Genomic DNA, 6,388 nt, shown 5'->3' on the forward strand with positions numbered 1-6,388 from the left:
CACATACGGCTGAGTGAATGAAAGCAGGCACTGGGTGGTTTAGATGAATCATTGGGATCTCTGCTGTTTGTGTATAACAATAGTAAGGACAAAGAACACTGCTATCATCCTAGATCGCCAACCAACGTCAGTGCTTGTATATGATGTTTAAATGATCGTATATATGTTTCTCCAGAGTCATCTTATGCTGCGCATTTCAGATTGATCATATATTGTGCAATGTAGTCTCTTAAAGCAATAAAAGTTTTTCTTTCATGGGGGAGGTGAATTAAAGACAACCGGGGTGTCTGTGTTGGAACTTCGTTGGAGCTTGGGCAAAGCACTGCCTCTTCCACTCCTCCATGACAACATCACAGAGCTGGTGGATGTTAGAGACATTGCACTCCTACACCTTCCATTTGAGGATGCCCCACAGATGCTCAATAGGGTTTAGGATGCCATTTTTTCAGTGTTGTCACATGAAAAGATAAAATACAATATTTACAAAAATGTGAGTGTTGTACTCACGTTTGTGAGATACTGTATATATGCAATCATTATTATTATTATTATTGCTGGTGGCATTATTTTTTTCATACGGAGACAAGAACTTTTACCTAATGTACACTAGCTCCAAAGAAAATAAATTCTCATGAAACAGATGAAAACAGTAAATTTGGGTTTTACTCCAAACTCAAAATGTTTTTTTTTTTGCTTTAATATTTAATTTTAATTCAGCAAGAATTTGATACCTCAAAGAGTAAATACTCTTAATAAAACTTGCAGTGCAGTTCCTTAGTTTCACCTCAGAGCGCCACTGTTTGACCAATAAGCAAATGAATACAGAATTGGAGATCCACTGGTAGTTTCATCACTCACATATACATATACAGCAGATCTGTAAGAAGGGACACAGCCATTTTTTGGATTCTCCCTGCATAAAGCTTCTGGTTACTTGCATTAAAACAATTTTGTACATCCATCTTACTTTACTGGATTATACATTTCACAAGGATTGCAGAAGCAGAACATGACTGGGCTAAGACAACATGTCAAGGGAGACAAAGGAATCAGATGGCAAGTAATATTTTCGCTCCTAATTACCTGGCTGTGTCATTCAGTCTCAGGTCAGATTCATTATTCCATTGTAGAAGAATTGAGAAAAGACTCTGCTATAGCAAATATTGCAAAGGATCTTGAATTAGATATTAAGCAGCTCACTTCCAGAAAACTGAGAATTGTATCACGTGTTGTAGAGAAATATCTTTATGTCAATGTAGATAATGGAAATCTGTATGTGAAGGATAGGATAGATAGAGAGACACTGTGTGGTGCAGAAGCTACCTGCTTCCTAACCTTTGATGCTGTGGTTGAAAATCCCTTAAATATATTTAGAGTCAGGATAGACATTGAGGATATAAATGATAATCCTCCAGTGTTTTATCCAGACACATTTACATTTGAAGCAATTGAATCAACATCACCAGGATCTAGATTTACTTTGCAGAATGCAGAAGATCCAGATTTTGGTATTAATTCAGTACAGACGTATAAGCTTAGTGATAACAAGCATTTTGCACTGAGTGAGAAAATCAATTCAGATGGAAGTAAATTTCTTGAACTTGTACTAGAAAAATCACTAGATCGAGAATCTCAGAATGTACATGAATTTTTATTAACAGCTACTGATGGAGGAAAACCTATAAGATCTGGCACTGCATTAATAAAAATTATTGTCACAGATGCTAATGATAATTTTCCAGTATTTACACAAACAGTGTATGAAACCAGCATAAGTGAAAATGTGCCAATTAATACTACACTCATTACTGTGAATGCCACTGACAAAGATGAAAGTATATATGCAGAAATAAAATATTCTTTCAGCCGAACATCAGGAAATGTACACCGCACAGGAGCATTCAACATTAATCCAACAACTGGTGAAATCAAAATAAATAAGATGTTAGATTTTGAATCTACAAGAAACTATGAACTGTCAGTACAAGCAAAAGATGGAGGTGGCCTTGTCACCCACTGCAAGATATTAATAGAGGTCATCGATGAAAATGATAATGCTCCCGAGATATCAATCATCTCACTCTTTTCTCCTGTCCCAGAAGATTCCATGTCTGGAACAGTAATAGCGCTAATTGAAGTGGATGATCAAGATTCTGGAGAAAATGGATACATTAATTGCAAGCTAATAGAACAGCCTTCATTTAGTTTAGCAATATCATCTGACAGTTATTATAGAATTGTTACAACAGGTAAAATAGACAGAGAAAAAGCATCCAGTTATAATATCACAATTGTAGCTATTGATAGAGGAGTTCCTCCACTTTCCAGCAGAAGAACCATCAGACTAGAAATATCAGATGTTAATGACAATCCACCAGTATTTATTCAATTTTCCTATATTGTTTATATACCAGAAAACAACTTGTCAGGTGCCTTAATATACAGTATAAAAGCTTATGATACTGATGCTGGAGACAACGCTAAAATTATTTATTCAGTATCCAAAATAGATGGAGATGATTTCCCTGTGTCCTCTTTCCTTTCCATTAATATGGAGACGGGAGATCTTTATGCTCAGAAATCTTTTGATTTTGAGCAGCAAAGGGAGTTTTCAGTACAAGTAACTGCCAGAGACAATGGATCCCCATCTCTGAGTACCAACACAACATTACTGATCCATGTAATGGATGAGAATGATAATGCCCCAAGAATCTTGTTCCCATCACCACGAAGTGGTGGCCAGGATGGATTTGAGATGGTTCCTTTCACAGCTGAACCTGGGTCTTTAATAACAAAGGTTGTTGCAGTGGATGAAGACTCTGGACATAATAGCTGGCTTTCTTATCATTTCATACAAATATCAGAACCATCAGCGTTTGTCATTAATAAACATACAGGAGAAATCAGGACATCTCGCATTTTTCAGGAGAAAGATATACTGAATCAGAAGGTTGCGGTGATGGTGAGAGATAATGGCACTCCACCTCTCTCAGCTACAGTCACCCTAACTCTCATTATTGCAGATAATTTCCAACAGATTGTACCTAAACTCAGCAATCAACTTCCTGATGAAAATTCTCAGTCACATTTGCAAATGTACTTAGTGATTGCTTTAGCACTGATTTCTTTGTTGTTTATTATAACTGTTATATTGGTCATTATATCAAAATGCAAGGAGTCCAAACCATTGCCAGACTTTGGAGCATTAAGTTCAAACCTCTATCCTCCAGTTGATCCCAGGATACTTTCTATGTATAGTAATGGAACTTTATCCTTACCCTATTCCTATGATGTTTGTGTGGCTTTGAACCAATCAGAAAATGATTTTGGGTTTTTAAAGTCAAACCAAAATGTCCCTGTAGATAACCTGATTGACACTGGTGATTCAGGTCTTGGAAAAGAGAGCTCAAAAGAATCATTTGCATCCTCTGGAGTCATTCAGGTAAGTCATAATATCTACATTTAATAATGTCCCCATATTTGGTGCGTAGCTCAGTTTCATTGTTACACTATGTTAGGGAAGTGTCCACTAGTTTAAAATATTTGTCGCAGAGTGAGGCAAGTACATGAGAGGCATTGTGCATAAATAAAGATTATGTCCCAGTGTAACTTTATAAAGAACTATTTTGTGATCAGTGAATAAGCAGATAGTGATCACTGGTAAGTTATCATTATATCCATCCCTGATTAAACTCATAGGAGGGGCTTAGGCATGTGACTTTATCCCAAGCAGAGCACCCAATCGCATCCGGCAGTAAGTGCTGGTGGAGCAGGCACTGCATCTAGTGACTAAGCTGTTGTTCCTTATTGCCGAAACTGTCACCCACTAATGTGAGTGAAATGGCTTATTGTTTTTATGTACATTTTTAATAAACAGTGCTATAAAAACATAATCTTACCTCCTCCTCATGTATTTGGAACTCTCTTGAAAGTGAACTGGATTGCCTTGGATGTTTACAGTATAAGAATGTGCAAATGACCCATTTAAAGGGTCAGAGCTAGTATTGAGTAGTTTGAACAGCTGAGTGGAGGATTCACAGACTAGAGTATAGTTCACACAGAGTGTTACTGTACGAAAGCACAATACTGCAGAGGTTAACTTAGTATATGCTGGAGATCATACTTATCTTATAACAATGGATTTGGATGAAAAGAGACTATATACACTGGACACTTTTGATTACAGTTAAAGTAATTTTAGAATGTGTGGTTCGTGCACTTTATATTGTTATTATTGTTTACAGTTTTGCACAAGGCACTTTTAAAGAATGGTTTTAAAAAAAATAGCGCTTACTGATTGTTTGCACGTGATAATATGATTTGTTTTGAACATATATATATATATATATATATATATATATATATATATATATATATATATATATATCTAGAGCTATATACAGTATCTCACAAAAAGTGAGTACACCTCTTACATTTTTGTAAATATTTTATTATATCTTTTCATGTGACAACACTGGAGAAATTACACTTTACTACAATTCAAAGTAGTGTACAGCTTGTATAACAGTGTAAATATGCTGTCCCCTCAAAATAACTCAACACACAGCCATTAATGTCTAAACCTCTGGCAACAAAAGTGCGTACACCCCTAAGTGAAAATGTCCAAATTGGGCCCAAAGTGTGAATATTTTCTGTGGCCACTATTATTTTTCAGCACTGCCATTTATAAATAGAATCTCCTCTTCTGCCCCCTAGTGATGTACTCAAGTGGATGAATAGGTCTCATGATGGCCAAACTATCACCATGGGGACACTGAGTTTACAAAGTGATCCTTGCCTGTTCAGCAATGCTACTGTGTGGGCCCCCCTCTCACCTTGTCTGTGTCTCCCCTGGAGGGAAGTATACAATACTTTGAGAAACATTACCTTACATATTGCTTTAGTGCTTTAAAAGGTACCAGAAAACTGTGCCTGATGCACACGCTTTTTGGCATTCCACTGCCAAGAACTAAGTGTCATCATCAAGGAAGGATTGTGTACAAGTGATTGACAATCTATTGTTAACACAAAATTATGTATGTTTTGCCATGTATATGAAGCTAAAGTGATGTATATCATGTATATGTAAGTATTAATTTTCATGATATGTTTCTTTTCATTTTTTTGTAAGCTGCACTGTGATCACCACGCAATACATGATATATTTTGGCTCATGATAGAGTAAAGATGTGTAATCTGTGTAATGCCTCACCATGTGAAATATTAAAGACAAAGCCAATAATTACATTTTAAAAAAGCCTAGATGGATTTTCTTTTTCTCAGTTGCAAAAGAAAAAGGAGAAAATGTGAATATTATAATTATGGGTAGTGATCCAACTACCCATGGCAAATTAAGGAAAAGTTGATCAGAGGGCTTTTCTTTGTCTTCCTCTGTTCCAAAACTAGCTGGATTGTAAAAGGTTGAACTTTGTGATTTGTTAGTTATATACCCGTATGTAGTTATGAAAGCTCATGGGTAAGGGACAGTGGTATGACTATGGTCTAGCAAGAGGGGTGGCTATTCTGATTAGTGTATTAACTAGGGATGAGCCTGATGTTCGACTCGAACATCGGGTGTTCTCCTGTTCGCCGAATAGCGAACATTATGCAGTGTTCGCGGCAAATTGGAAAGCCGCGGAACACCGTTAAAGTCTATGGGACATTAACATGTTCGTGTCCCACAGACTTTAATGTTGTTCACATGTTTTGCTGAATTTTTTGCTTTTTTGCCTGTTCTCATGTTCTGGTGCTAACTGAACTGGGGGGGGGGGGGGGGGGCAGTTTCCATTATGCTTTATGTGATTGTAGCTGTATTAGTGCAATTGTGAAAGAGAAACAGTACTCAATGTTCTCCATTATGCTTTAATATAAGAATTATATTGTTGGGTGTGCCCAGGTTTGGAGACTTTCTGGAGGGAAATATGCAGACTTACACAACAGTTTACAGACTATCCGGTTCCAGAGGACCCTGCCTTCTTTCTGCTTCATTGCTCTGACATTCCTATTACAACATTTAGAAAGTTGGTGCTGCGCCATTTACTTAACACTGTCAAAAATTGCATCGCTTTGTGATGAAAAGATCCTGATCCTCCCTCTATTCAAAGGTGACTCACAAAGGTTGAGGACATCAATAAAATGGAGAATCTAGTCCTTTCAGCACTAAATAAGCACAAACATTATAGGAAAATGTGACTTCCATTGAATATGTTTATATACTCAGATGAAGGTAGCTCTCTGCTAGATAGCACCCCTCAGTCGACCTAAATATTCCATTCTGGCCAGCATGCTTGTTTGTTTAAAATTATAATTTATACATTTTGCCCCCTCCTTACCCAGTCTTTTTTCTTCTTTTCTCTCCTGTTCTTTCCTCCTTCCATATGATACAACA

The sequence above is a fragment of the Lithobates pipiens genome, unplaced genomic scaffold (assembly GCF_037356315.1).
Source record: "Lithobates pipiens isolate NorthernLeopardFrog02 unplaced genomic scaffold, aLitPip1_a1.2 Scaffold_8, whole genome shotgun sequence".
Lineage (NCBI taxonomy): Eukaryota > Metazoa > Chordata > Amphibia > Anura > Ranidae > Lithobates > Lithobates pipiens.